We start from the raw sequence: 16,421 nt of genomic DNA on the forward strand, positions 1-16,421 counted from the left end.
GAGAGAAAATTGACACTTGCGGCTTTTTGTGAGTGTGCTGCAATCTGGAAAAGCTCGTTATGAATAATAATATGTATTATGACAATGTTTGTAACAGCAGGCTAAACGTATCAAATGGGATGGGTACAAGATGCCGGCGATCTGACAGGGTTAAGACACCGCCATTTGCTCTAACCCTCCTTCCCCGGTGCCTGAACCTAACCTCCCCCCCTAGTGCCTAAACCTAACCTCTCCGCACCTTAAACTTAACCCTTCTCCCAACTCCACTACTTAACTTATATGTCGGCGGTCGCGATTCCGGCCCCGGGATTTTGACAGGTGTTGGGATTCCGTAGCAAGTATTCTAAGCGACGGCATCCCCTATATTTCATACCGGATACCGAACATATCTGGTATCAAATAGGTCTAGAGTCTCATTGAAGCTCTGCTCATGAAAGCAAGTTCAGGGAGATGTTATTAAATGAGTTTAAATAAAGTTAGGTAATTTACAAATTAAATAAATGGTTCTATTTATTCTCAAAATATTGAAAAATATAACTTAATATTAAAGTAAGCAATAAGTATTTTTTTTTACAGATTTTTGAAAATCAATTTGTTTTTCAGGATTAAAGAGTGTAACATGTACCATATCTACAGACAGTCAAATGAGGTTACTGGCAGCTTATTTTGCATCCTGTGAGCATTTCAGCACCATTATTTATGTAATATGGATGCTGTGTTACACTCAAGTTGTTGCAATTACCATATTAATATTTTTTTCCATAATTAAAAATTAATCTTAGGGAAATATGAACAAAATGCAAATTGAAAACTCCCTTACATGCAAGCAGAAGGGAGGAGAAATTGTATTTTATTGTAATATGCATTATAGGGAGAATCTTTTACAATTTCTTGGGGAAAAGGGATGAAGGGAACTTTTGATCTAGTGTTTCATCTTTCCGTTTTGTCCCATGAGCATGTGGAATAAAATCTAAAATCATTGGCAATATTAATAAACATAAGGTGAAGTTATATTGCTTAATTTGCACAATAAAAACAAGTGAAACTTTAGAACCTGAAGCATTTCCAGAGTTTATGATAATAAACTGAATGCTAATTCAGAATGTGTACTGCAAAAAATGCATCCTTTGATTTATTCTGCTTTAACTTCGATTAAAATAATCTTTGAAACAGCCTGACATAAGATAATGGCAGCCCCTGGGAGGTCAGATACAGCAGTTTTTAGAAGTCATCTGACAAAATACACTTTAGAGTTATATATATATCTTGTGCTTCATGCACATCATTGTTTTTATATATATATATATATATATATATATACTGTATATATATATATATATATTATATATATATATATATACACTTGCCGGGATTAGACAGTCGGGAAGCCGGCGGTCGGGATTACATCCATCGGCTACGTGACTGCATCCCCTTTGGCTGCAGGGTGTGCAGTGCGGGGCCCCCCTGGAGCCAGTGGCTGTGTGCACCATACACCCTACAACTATTATAAATTTCCCTATGTACCAAACATGATTATATATTTATTATAATCCTTAAGTAGTTGTCTCTACATATATGGTTTACAATTAACATGTAAAAAATAAATGTCAATTATTCTAACATCTATAGCAATATAAACCATTCCGATACATGGCTCCTCCTCCTTGGTCCAATGTTTGTCAATTGTAATGTCTTCAACTAAATCTAATTAGGTCACATAAAATAAAATCACATAATAAAAAGTGAGAAAAGCACATACTGTATCAAGCAATAAATCACAACATGATTATTAGACTCGAATAACTCCAATTGTTATTCACAAGGGCTAACAAATTCCATAGTTTGGTTTGTTTTATAAATAGTTTAATAATGTAGCTGAATCCAACAGAACAAATAGTCTTAAAAAAGCACAAAAGAAACTTGCTATATTATGTGACTTATTGTAAGATAATCTGAGCATCATAATCAGGAGGCAAATTCCCATGCTAGATATCCTCACATATTTGTTAGTGTAGAACCCTTTAAACCAGTGTGGTACAAATAGGTTGAGAAAACATGGACTAGCATATACAGTCCACCAGATAAGGTTAATTAAATCAAGGGTTAAAGATGTTTTAAAATAAAATGAAAACAGCATTATTTTATACAGTATCTTATCTCTATTAGGGGCCTATTCATTAATGGGGGCCGTGTGGCCTCCAATAATGAAGTATTCAATTTGTCACGAGTTGCGGCGATGGATACTTAAGTACCAGATCAATTCAACACGGCTATAGAAGTAGCAGTAATACTTTCCGGTGCACATCCGGCCAACACGCATGTGCGCAGCCACAGGTCTCTCTCTGCTGCAGCAGTGGAGGGATATGCTTAGTTTACTCTTCGCAATGCTGAACCTCCTTCCCATAGAATGGAACGGGTCTCCGCGAACCAGCATCATCTGAAGATGACGTTGATTCTCGCAAACAAACTCAGAAAACGTTAATTTTCTGGAGTTTCCTGAATACTAGGCAACCCTATTGTGCCCCTAAAAATTAATGGTGCCGTTACTTAAAACATGAGGAAACTAGTATTTGCGCATGTGTAATAGGCCCTTAGTAACTCAATTAAATTTACATTGTTTTGCACTGTGTTTAAATAAACCACTGATTTCAATATCTTTTGAAAATGTCATTCCTCACTAAGGTGCAATCTACTTTATTAATGATATCAGTCGTAAGGTTCCCATCCACTAGGCGATTAAATTGAGCGAGTGAATGATAACGATATCATTATCGTTCAATCGTTCATTAAACGTTTGCAAAGCGTTTTGAAAAATGTCTAAAACGACCAGCGATGTGCGCTTACGCTGGTCGTTTTAGACATCTATCATCGGCCAAACATGCTGGACAACCTGACGATAACGTCAGGTTCAGCATGCTTGCAGATGATTGATGTGCCTACCAGTGGCGTAACTAGGGCAGGGCCGCCGGGGCACGTACCCTGGGTGCCATGGGACCCACCGGGCCACCGGCCATGGTACCGGCCCGTCCTAGTTAGACAGTGTAGCGCCGACCACTGTGTGCGGTCAGCGCTACACATTTACACAGGATCAGAACTAGGCCTCCCCTTCGCCCAGTGCCAGTCCTGTGCTGCACAGCCAAGCCCCTTCCCTCCACCTGAGCGCTTACCCAATAGCACCAGGCGGAGGGTTGGAGGCGGACACAGGCTGGTGCATTTACACACACATTGCCGCCAGCGTGTGTGTTTCAGCAGCCAATGAGAGTCAGACAGACTCTCATTGGCTGCTGCTGCACCCACTGCAAGAGCTGGGCTGGAGCTCACTCATGAGCTCTGTCTTCTGGCTCCTGCAGTGGGTAATGGGAGAGACGTCATGACATCTCTCCCATAATGCAGAGCACTGCATAGGGGATTGATATGAAATCCTGACGACAGAAGACCGGCAGCAGTGAAGATCCCGACAGCTACAAAGGTAACCCTACTCCCCCCCCTAACCCTAACCTTACTTTGGGTGCCTAACCCTAATCTCCCTCCCTAGTACCTAACCCTAACCCCCCTCTAAGTGCCTAACCCTAACCTCCCCCCGGGGGTGCCTAGCCCTAACCCCCCCTTCCCCTAGCCTAAACCTAGCCCTCCCGGGGGGTGTCTAACCCTACATCCCCCGGGAGCCCTAAAACCTAACCCTCCCCCCCACCGGCTGTACGCCCCCAGTACCCAGCTTACCTTCATTTGGTATGCGGGCGTCGGGCTCCCGGCGTAGGTCTAATGACAGGCATCAGGATTTCGACGCCTGTCATTAGTACCTTGCCAGGATTTGACAGTCGGGAAGCCAGCGGTTGGCATTTCGACCGTCGGCTTACTGACTGCATCCCCTGCATAGGGTGGACTGTATAAGGGGCACTGCATTAAGGTGCATATGGAATGGAAAGGAATGTTCAGAGTGACGAGAAAGGGGGTGTGTCATGTTGACAAGCCCCATTTTTAAGTGACCACGCCCCTTGTGACCACGACCATTGGCCTTTGGCACGCACACATAGAGGCTGGGCTCCATTTTTAAATTTCTCCTGGGCTCTAAAAACCCTAGTTATGCCACTAGTTACGCCACTGGTGCCTACACTGAACGACTGCACGATTACAATGTCTTAATCGCGCAGTCATTTCGAGGTCTGCTAGTGGATGGGAAGTATTAGGTGCAGTGTTCACACCAAGAACCAATGCTGGCTATCCACTAGTTCTGACTTCAACCCAGGAGAATACTTTGTATATATTTCTACTTGAAGGCTCCATCTGTGTAGATTCAAGCCTGTCAGCACCAGGAATGACACACCTCTGGTCTCCTGCATAGAAAATGTATTCCTCCTCATCATCAGTTCATCATACTGCACTTGTAGGAGTTAGAATAGAAGGAAAGGAATCTGGGGAAAGCTTCTGCACCAGTAAATATTTATTTAAAAATAAGTGTGAAACTCCAATATAAAGAGTAATAAATTCAATTTTAATATTGTTTTAATATTGTTTAATAAAAGTTAAATTTTATCACATTTTTGTTAGTGCGCCAACCAAGGGACATTTGTGTCTTATTTTTCTTCCAACTTGTAGGAGTTACACTAAAAAAGTATTATGTGCCAGTTCCTAGTAGACATTATGGGGGAGCTGCAAGTGTGTCACAAGGCTCATTTGAGTCTGCATGTGCCCAATGAGAGTCCAGACTGCTTCTTAAAATCTTAATTGGTGTAGTGGACACTAGAAAAGATTACTTATTATGGTTCAATTCATATTTAAAGTGTTTTTAAGTTACTCAACTAAATGTTCCTATGAATGCAGCCTAAAAAGCATCCTCAAGAGCCCCCACATGTATGCTCTAGAAAGGGCTGAAACATGTCTTTACTTAAATGTAAATCTGATTAATTCCTAGCCTTGGAAGTAGGTTAAACATATTTCACTGGGTTACTGGTACACGTGACTGGCACAGAGTAGAAACAAATCCCATCTAGGGGAATGAACAGTTGTATTATTTTATTAACTCCTGACCATGCCATAATCATGATAAAGTAGGATTCACTTTTATTCTAATTATAAGATGTGAAATAGTATAGGACAGAGGTTCCCAAACTCGGTCCTCAAGGCACCCTAAAGGGAACTATCCATTAGCAGATGTATTTCTGATAGATGAAAGACAAAAGATACCTCTTGAAAATTCTGGTGGCTGTGCTGAACGATATCTGTCATGTACATGACAGATTTTGGCAAAAGACGAACGATGAACGATATCGCATGACATCATTCAGGAAGTGGATTTTTTTCTCTCCAGCTCTTTGTAGCTGCTGTTAATATCGTTTGTCGTTTGACGTTTACCGCATATAAACTGCCAGATATTTCTAATATCTGGCAGCGATATGCGATAATTGACCAGCATGTTGGAGAGATGAAAGATTCAATTTATCGGCAGCGGGAGTGCCCATCTGTCATCGTTCAGGGCCTATCCATAGCAGATAAATTGAACGACTGAACGATATATTGTTCTATCGTTCAATTTATCTGATAATGGATAGGCCGCATAACAGTTCAGGTTTTAAGTAGGGATGTGCAGGCTCGGATAGGTTCGAGTTTGCACGTTGAGTTCGGATTTTTCCCTCCAAAAAAACGGAACTCAGATAGAGGCTAAACGTCATCTTACATGGACGAACATCATCATTCCTGGACAAAAGTCCTGGAATGATGATGTTCGTCCATGTAAGATGACGTTTAGCCTCTTTCTGAGTTCCGTTTTTTTGGAGGGAAAAATCCGAACTCAACGTGCAAACTCAAACCTATCCGAGCCTGCACATCCCTAGTTTTAAGTATATCCATGCTTGACCACAGGTGACTTAATTAGTATCTCTGTAAATCTGATTGATCCACCTGTGCTCAACCATGGATATCTCTAAAACCTAAACCGTTGGGGTTTCTTGAGGACCACGTTTGGGAACCTCTGGTATAGGATATATTTAACATTGAAGCCACTGTAGAATAAATCAGTAATACAAACATTATAGCTTTTTCCCTTGGAACATTGCTTGAACTTCTTAATCCATCTTCTTTATTTATTCTTCCTATTTTAAGACATATTTTTTAGCATCTTTACAGTATGACCTTACTTGCCAACATATATTTTTGCATTTCAAAAACTCATTTTCAATCAATATTAAAGTATAAAGCCCAAATAATAATAGGTCACAAATAATAGAGTTTTATTATGCAATTGATCAATATTAAAAAGCAGGGTCATTTTCAGGGACAAAAGGATATTACAATAATAATTTGTGATGCCAGAGGATAAAATTGGAACTGTCTGAGGGAAATTAGGGCCAGTTGGCAGCAATGTATGCTGTGAATAAATGGAGGTACAGTAAGTCTGTAGGTGCCTGTAGAAAGGTTAGGATAAAGAAATGGTAAGGGTACTTTGTTGTTTGTGGTTTGAAATAGAGTAGGTCAGCCATGATATAAAACAGCATTCACAAGGCACAAAACTATTGAATGGTACAATAGAAATGAATAGGATACTATTTTATCAGCAGAGCAGCAGAGAGCAAATGATCAGAGCTGACTGTTAAAGCTGAACAGGATGTCACCTTTTGCTAATAAGCACATTCCTGCAGCAGGAAATGCAGGGCTTAGTATAGATTCTTTTGATTTGAAAATCTGCTGTGAGTCCTTTAAAGTCTTCATCTAATGCTTCTCAATCCCCATGGCAACCAAATAGGATTGTGCTTGCTAGCATCCAGGATTACTTTTTAAAGTCCCAATATGTTCTCTATGTTTTCTTCCTTTTACCATGTTCTGCAGTTCAAAGAATGTTACAAATGAGCAGAGATGGGAGATGTATTCGTTTTTCCTTGGACCAGTATATTTTTTTTTATTAAGAGCTGCTGTTACTGTAGTTGTTTTTCTCAAATATTGAATTTATTTTATTAATATTGTGGTTCAAAGCAAACACCTATCTATATTTACATTGAAAACCATTATAAAAGCGGCAGACATTGTTCTTCCAGCACTTTTTAGGTTCTCTTTACCAGTTTATGTAGCATTTCATCAGAAGTGGAACTATTAAAGTACACTGAAGTGCCAAAAGTCATGGTATAGCAGTATGTAAAGGTAATGGTTGGTGACATCACTATACTATGACGTCTTGCATCAGTTGTAATCTGACATCTTGTGAGTTTGAATACCGGCTGGGCTGTTCATGGTGAGGCGACGTGAATTATTAGAGTTCAAACGGGGCATAAGAGTGGGTGCCTGTCAGATGGGACATTCCATTTCCGAAGTTGTGTGGACATTCAACATTCCACAATCTACATTGCCACATGTGTATCGGGAATACCTCATGGAAGGCATTTCTACCCACCGTGGACAGCGCAGTGGCTGACCATGGGTACTAATTGTCCATGGTAACAGACAAACGACACTGGCTCAAATCACATCCATATTCATTCAATGCTGGAGGTATCAGATGCATATCCAGCAGGGTAGTGCAGCGTTCTTTAGCTTCCATGGGATATGGGAGCGGAAGACCCACCAGAGTGCCCCTATTAACACTACAACACTAGAGACAGCACCTCACCTGGGCTTGGCACATTGCCGATTGGACCCTGTAGGACTGGCAACATGTGGTGTGGTCTTCCAGCAGGATAATGCATCATGTCATTGGTGTCCCAAGTTGTCCAGAATTGGTTTGAGGAGCATTCTGGAGAGTTCTGATGAAGGGTGCGGCCACCACGTTTGCCTGACATGAACTGAATTGAGCATATATGGGATGTGGTGGAGAGGTCCATTTGCACTGAAGATCCTGCACCTACAAATATTACGGAGCTGTAGAAAGCTATCTAGATGACATGGGTTAATATCTCTCCCGAGGCCTTCCATCCACTTGTGGAATCGATGCCACATTGAGTTGCTGCTCTTTGCAAGGTTAGAGGGGGTCCTACACAATACTAGGCATCTACCCCATGAATTTTGGTACTTCAGTGTATATTGTCACCAATAATATAAAAATCAATAAAACACCAAAAAAATAAACCATTTATTTTAACTCTTCATATAAGAGACCTATGAAGAGCAAAATTAGAAAAACAGTAATAATATGGCAGTCTAGCTGAAAACTCAACAGTCCCCTAAAAGCAGCAGATCCCCTGCAGGATAAATCTAAATGCTATGCAAGGCAGTCTAACATATATAATTGTATACACTTAATCTTACTTTACAATTGCTAAAAACTTTGTTAAAAAAAAATAAAAAAAAAATACTCATCAGATCATGGCCAAATGCTTTGCTTGTATGCATTACAGCCATAACCATTAAACCACTTACTCTAGTATATGTTTAGCACAAAATGATATCAGACAGATTTAGAAATACTTTCACGCTGTATCTATGGCCTACAATCTGATTTTTACTGTAAAATTGACTTTCATGGTGTCACTTGGATTTAATCATTTAATGTGTAGAAATTTCTTTTGTGATTCTAATACAGGCAGCTGGGCAGTCTCCAGTTACAGCAGGATGCAGAAACGTAAAAAGGCATCTCATGACCTGCTAGGCTACATATTCTTAGCAGCTTATTTTCATTCACTTTTATGTATATCATGTGACAATTCATGATAATATTAAGTCCTCAAAAGTAATGTATCTGTTGGTTTTCCTGCCTCGTTATTGCACAGCATATCCACAAGTTCACTCACTATATGGTCACAGATAAAGGAATACAATAAAACTGGCAATAACATCAAATCGATAATTTAATAATAGTCCATACGCAAAAACCCATGTAAAGTGTGAGATGTCCACTGACATGCATACTAGACTGGACAGTGACCAGAGTTGAAGACTTTCCCTGGAGATTAGGTAGAGAGTTAAAAATCGACAACATCGCTCTAGTGTGAAATGTAATCTCCAGGGCTGGTAGTCGAAGTGTATCCAAAAGACTCTTAACTAAACTTCAAGTAAAATTATATGGCTTTACATTTAAGCTTCAAATTGGACACCACTGTAAATGGGCCACTTTTCAAATAATTTTTCAATTAAACCTTACCCTACTCTTCAATGTAGCAAGAGGGCAAACAAAACTGTTCTGACCACAAGTCATGGGGCTTATCACTCAACTCAAGAGGTGTCTTCTGATTACTTAATTAATGCCTTAGGTTATTTGGTTTCTTTATGGTATTGCTATTGCTGTGGGTCCTTGTATATCAGCATTTAACAACCTTGAGAGTCAGTATACGCATGAAGATACTCAGGGCCTGATTCAGAGCCGCTCGCTAGATGCGAACGCTCGCACGATGTGTATGCAAATTGCGTAGGCAGTGCTCCCGCACAGCAATGCATTAGCACACCCAGAGAGCAATCACATTGTTTATCCAGACACCCTCTAGCCTGTTTTAAGATGCCCACTTGTGCACGTCAACTCCAGGAAGTGTATGCAACCATCGGTACATCGGGTAACATCGGATGCGATCACAGCGCTTGAGATTGACCATACCCTGCCGCAAGCACTGTGAGCATTTCAGTGTAAAAACAAGCCAGGTGACATGTACTATGATGCTGTCTTTTAATTATGCACACCTCTAAAACGCTGTTGAGATGCTCAGGCATGTCTGCATTTGCACCTCCACTCCCCCGTGTTTAATGGCCAGCCCCTGTTACCACCTACAAACGTCTTCTCCTTTCACTCACTCTGCTGGGCTGTCTATGCACAAGGAGCAAGTGCATTGTAAACTTGTACTAAGGTATGCACATGCGCACTGCGATGCACATGCATGGGCAAACACACTGCATACCATCGACAGCAGCGAGAGTATGCATCTTAGCGAGCGGGTCTGAATGAGCTCCTCAGCTCTGACCTGTTTAGACATAAAAAAAAAATTAATAATAATTGCACATATATTATTTTTAATGTCCTTGATTTACATGGAGCCTATGTAGTAAACTAAACTAAAATATAAGAGCTGGATTTAAAAATACCTTAGAATATCACTGTAATGCTGTTATGTTTATTATATTTGACTTTATTACATCTGTTTATTTTCATTCATTATTGCTAAGTGCATTATCAAAAAAATCTCCAATCAGTAGACCTTTGATCTTACGAATTTTAAAATTAGGAACAAATAAAAGCTAAATGTCTTTAAACTAAACCAGACTGGAAAAGTACAGGTCGATGTAGAAATGTCTCAGAATTATATTAAATTTAAAGCTTTTGATTTAACGATACACACACAGTGCAACACTAATGCATCTAAAAAGTCAAGGGGTAGAATGAAAATTGATAAGAAGTTCATATCTGGGGATTTGAAGAGAGCTGATCATTAGTGGAAAATATATTTTGCCAATGTCCTGAGTGAAACCAGAATTATAAACATATTCTCATTTCTAGCGGTTTGATTTACTAAGGGGCATCTAAAAAGGAAGAGTTGAGGTGTTGCCCATAATAGATTCTAGAGACAGTACATTCAAGATAAATGATAGCTACAATCTGATTGGTTGCTATTAGAGATGAGCGGATTAGATTCCTTGAATTCCAAACCCGCCCGAACATCAGTAATCCGAGTCAATCCGAGCAGTGGTTCGGGTCTTCCCATCTGGCTCAGATTCCACTTCATGGCAAAACGTCATCCACGTGATGTTGGATTCTCACAGGTTTTGGATTCTATATAAGGTGATGGGACTTGGTGCCATTTCCTTGTCAGGCACACTGCTGTATGCTGCGCTTTGCTCTGCTGTATAGCCTGTGCTGTGTCCAGACACAGGAAAGGTTCTTAATCAATGTGTATAAGGGGTACACAGTGCTGTATGCTGCGCTTTGCTCTGCTGTATAGCCTGTGCTGTGTCCAGACACAGGAAAGGCTCTTAATCAATGTGTATAAGGGGTGCACACTGCTGTATGCTGCGCTGTACTCTGTGGCTGTACTTTCTCCAGACTCACAAGTGACTATGTTGCTCTCTTAGTCAATGTGTATAGGTAGTGCATGTTGCTGTATGCTGTTCTGTAGTCTGCTGTATATAGGCTGTGCTATGTCCATCATAAAGACATTAACGTGCATATATAACCACTGGACTCCATGCAGTTTGAATAGATCTGCAACATCAAAAAATAAAAATATAAAAATTAAATAATTTAATTGTTTGCACTGTTTGGTGCATTTTGTTCATGTGCATATATAAGCCCTATGGCTCCAGTCTACGCAGGATGCTCAAGGGAATAGAGTGTATAAGTGCGGGCATCTAAAATAAAATAAAAATATACAGTTCTAAAGAAAAAAACACATCTAATAAAGAGAAAGTGTAGGGCAGAAAAACAAATAATTGCCAACATGCCATTCACCACACTCAATGGCAAGGAAACACTGAGGTCTTGGCCTTTATTTATGAGTGGTGGTTCTACAAGCGTCAGTGAGGCATCTTCCTCTGTCTCTCATGACAATGCAAGACCTTATCACTCAGTGTGTAGAAGAGGAGTAAAAAAAAAATAAACCACTTCCAAGAATGAGGCAAAAACATTAATAGAAGGATATGGAGGCAAAGTCTTCGAAAATATTAGTAATAGAATTAATTATTTAATCATAGGATGTGATGGTGGTGAATCTTAACAAAAGAAAGTAAAGGGTTTAGGAATTAAAATTATTGATGAAGATGGCCTTCGTGTATTAATTAAAACCAACTCCAATTCTTCTGAGTTCATTCAGGTTCTTCTGTCGATTTTAGTGAGGAACTTCAATCAACTTTACTTGAAACACCCAATCTGCAGTCTAAAGAATCTCCAAGTAATCTGGTCTTCAAGGGACATCTGTAACTCTGGAATCATCTGACACATTGATGCCCATAATCTTTGATGGAGAAGTGCCCCAATACACGGCGTTGCTGAAGCACATTGATACACTAATAAAAACTGATCTGTCTTGTGGTATCACCCCCACCAATCTTGTTAAATTTCTTATTATGAACTTCAGAGGGAGAGCTTTGGAGTGGGATAACCCACTTTTGGAGTCCAAGGATCCGATTCTACTGGAGGTGGGAGCTTTCAGTACAGCTCTGATTAAAGAATTTACTCCTGTGGATGTTCGACTTCCTTTTCTGATAAAGGTTTTAGTATAATTTCTCCACCTTCTGATATCAAACTCAGATGTACCACCTTACTTCCTTGTCAAAACAATACAGTTTTGGAGCCATCTGTATGGAAGAAGAAAACATAATTTCATACCAAATATCAGCTCAAGCTTAGTAAAGCTACAAAGTCCTCATAGTAATTCTGTAAGTTGTTTTTCAAGTTGGTGGGACTCTAATTTTTTCTTATATCTTCAACAAATTTTTTCTAAGTCAAATTTATTTTTTGATTTCCATGTCTCAAGTAGAAATCTTTCGAGGTTCATAAAGTTTGCTTCTTGTGAAGACTTCTTCAAGTTTTTGGAAGCCTCCTTGTATTCCTGGAATTTTTCTGGAAGGTATTCTTGTGCATGTCTTTGGTGTTCGGAGTCCACCCTGAAAGGGGGGGTACTGTCAGGATCCGGCCTGGGATCAGCCTTTACTCACTGCTGGACTGGTGTCTTTAGGCTCTGAGGCGTTCAGATGTCAGTGGCAGTGGTGGGTTTTGGTTGAGGATTCTCCCTGGGGTCCGGTTGGACTTCCATGCGTGCGTCTGGACTCCTGTTTTAGCAGGCATGGGCGCAGCCATGTTGGTTTATCTCACCTGACCAGTTTCCTCCAATGGCAGTCCTGCTAGTGTCCCAGCTGATCTCAGGATCCAATGACCAGCTATCTGAGGGTATTTAGGACCGACTCCTGCAACAAGAAGTTGCCTTATCAACAATTGTCACTCCTAGTGTGCTAGTAGAGTCTTTGTTCCAGGTTCCCTTGGTTTTCTCATTTTCCAGTGTTTCCTCGAGCTACAGTGCAACCAACATCCCTGCCTGTGTGCCTAGTCTCCAGTTTCTCCTTGAGTGACAGTGCGATTACATCTCTGCCTGTGTATTAGTTCCAGTGTCTCCTTTGAGCAACAGTGTGACCAACATCACTGCCTGTGTACAAATTACTAGTGTCTTCCGGAGCAGTAGTGCGATTAACAACTTTGCCTGAGTGCTTCACTTCCAGTGACATTGCTATTACATCTCTGCCTGTTTGCGTTATATGCGCCATTCTTTGGTGCAAAAGTGCGTCAGCACACCACTCCCTGTGTATTCCTCGAGTGCCACCCCATGGAACAAAAGTGCGTTCACACGCCACTACCTGTGAATTCCTCGAATGCCACCCTGTGGTGCAAAAGTGCGTCCGTACACCATTTCCTGTGTTTTCCTTGAGTGCCACCCCGTGGTGCAAGTGCGTCCACACGCCACTACCTGTGACTTTCTCAAGTGCCACCCTGTGGTGCAAAAGCACCCTGCACGCCACTACCTGTGTATTCCTTGAGTGCCACCCCGTGGTGCAAATGTGTGTCAGCATGCCACGCCCTGTGTATTCCTTGAGTGCCATCCAGTGGTGCAAAAGTGCGTCCGCACACCACTACCTGTGTAATCCTCAAGTGCCACTCCCAGTCTACCCCTCAAGTGTCAAATCCAAAGTACCTCTCAAGAGTCAAATCCGAAGTACCTCTTAAGTGCAATCCAGTTGTGCAAAAGTGCATTAGTACGCTATTCCTGGAGTACTCTTCAAGTACCATCTTCTGGTGAAACTCCTTGTGTAACTGTGCCTTTGTTTGGCACTTTCCCTGGGCCATAGATATCTTGAGTCTCTATCCCACGGATCTTGGATACCTGGTCAAAGGACCGTGACCTGCCTGCAGGGTGCAGCTAAACCCATATCCCGCTCGGAGGGGTCACTGGTGAACACTTTCCTGCAGGTTAGACTCCGCACCATTGACCAGGTCTCGTCAACGTCCAAGATCTGTGGATGAGGAGTTCTGATATCCAGGCCTTTGACCCCAAATTCTTCCAAACCCAAGATCACAACCCCTCATTAGGGGATTCCACAACAGCAAACCTGACAGTATCCTCAAGTTGTTGTGGTCACTCCTCATCCATCGGGCAGGATATACATACTTGCAATAAGGCATGCCCACATCCCCTAGGTACAGGGATGTCTATGTTTGTATATGTCTGTGTGTCTTTGTATGTGCTGGGAAGACACATTTGTGCAAAATTAAATGCACTGTGCACCTGTATATTTTGTTGTGTGTAAATTAAAAATATTGTTCCTAATCGATTTCTAGAACTACATCTTTTTCTATTTGTTAGCCTTAATTTCTTACCTTATTTTATTATAAAATGTGGATGTGTATAATATAAAACTGACTTTTGCATTTGAAAAAGTGCATAATATTATCTTAAAATAAATAAAAGTATTTAGTAAAAAAATATAATAACATACAAAATACAAGTTGAGAATAATTATGCGTTTAACAAAAATAGATCAACTGTATATAATATATAGCTAATATTAAACATACAAAAATCAATACCTTTAAATTATTTTTATTGCAGTACAGTAAATAAAATAACAACAAAAAGGCATAGTATTATATATGAGAAGTCCCAATGGTACCTATTATTACCTGCAAAAGAGCACAGCTTTGAACTGTCATGCATTGTTGAGACTTGGTTAATACAGAAACCACTAGGAGTTTATGCTTGTCAGAATGACTCATGGCACATTATAACATGCACTCAGTACTGAAGAAGCAGCAGCAGGGAAAGTGATATGTACCTGGCTGTGTACAACATGTTTTCATTCATTATGCAGTATGGACTGTGGTTGTCTAAATATCACACAGTCAAACTTCTGGAAATTCCTTGTGTGCCTGAGGGTAAAGATTGTTCCAGTAGATGACACAACATACAGGATCTGCCTAATTAACTTTATGGTCAGCAGCAATTTAGGAGCCACACTCAGTTTAAGAGGTAATGTAGTTATAGCTTTAGATATTGTATAATTCAATAACTTATGCAAAGCAGTAACATGTCTATTTTGGGAATATTATTGTAGCCATTTAGTGGATATATGTATATAATTGAAGTAATATGAAAAGGTATAAGTTAAAGAAGGTAACTATTTGTGGCCTAGTAGTGTTATAAACATATGTTAATGAATATTATATAATAAAGGGGTAGGAAGTAAAGGGAGAGGGCTGATAACCTACTGTAAATATACAGTACGTATGTATTTGTGGAGTGTACCAGTGTAAAAAGGTGAATCACAGTCCCTAAGAGGGTGAATTATGACACCTCATTCAGTTCTCTATAGAGGGTTCTGGAAGGGGCACGTGAGGTAGTTAGAGGGGTCTTAGGCGGGGAGGGAGAGGGGGCCCCACGCGGACAAAGGTTGAGGGGAAAAATACCATTGCCTCAGCAGCAACTGTCAGACTCCTTTTCCCCCACCAGTGCTGACCTCTACTTCCCCAGGTGTTGCTAAAGGCTCATACACAGTTAACAGTGAGTGATAACGTCAAGTGCTATCCCTTGAACTGTCGGGTTCAATGTCGGGAACCACATTGAGCATACACACTGAACGATATCGTTCAGTGACGTCACCTGCCACATCCCCGAACTTGCAGTGCCTGTCGATATCGTCAGGTTGTCTTGCAAGTTTGGGCGATGAAAGACATCGCTAACAATCTGCGGGAGTGCGCATCGTTAACGATATCGTTCATACATACTGGATGATATTGAACGCTGTGAAAGATAACGATATCGTTATCATCTAATTTATCATCTAGTGTGTATGAGCCTTAAGGGCCAACGGGATTGGTAGTGGTGGGGTTTGGAGGTTCAGTGCAGCCTGTGTGGGCTTAAGAGTGGAGCGACCAGTACCTGGCATGATCCAGGAGAGATAACGGCAGCAGCGGCATTGGTACGAATGCCCCTGTCAGCTGCGGAACCCGGGGCGGGCTGACTCGTGAGACGCAGTGTGACTGCTAGGGGCGGCGACTGCTGTGACCCAGCCGTCTGATGGAGCTGGAGCTGGAGACCTCTCAGCCAGCAATATTTTTTGGGAGTTACTGTATATGAGGATATACCAGAGATTGAGTGGATACTATATCCATAGAACTGTGGGCCTGATTCAGAGCTGGACGCTTTGAACGAGCGCCCGGTCTGGAACAGGGCCTTTTTTTTTTGGAGCGTCCTCCTGGACGCTCTCATAGCTGTGGGTTACCACCCACAGCTTATGCGAGCGTCCATGATGATGGTCGCGATGGTCAAGACCATCGCGACCATCGGGCTTGCGACGAGACCCTGCGGTAGGGTCTCGGTGACCGCAAGCCCAGGAGTGATTTTGGCTCTATCAGAGCCAAAATCACTCCCGCTGACATCACTAGTGATGTCAGTGGGGCCGCCCCCAGACGGTAGGCATTCCCATGGGAACGCCTCCGTCTGGCAGCCACGCCCCCGGAACACCCACCAAAG

This window comes from Taudactylus pleione, unplaced genomic scaffold, assembly GCF_031769625.1.
Source record: "Taudactylus pleione unplaced genomic scaffold, aTauple2 ptg000006l, whole genome shotgun sequence".
NCBI lineage: Eukaryota > Metazoa > Chordata > Amphibia > Anura > Myobatrachidae > Taudactylus > Taudactylus pleione.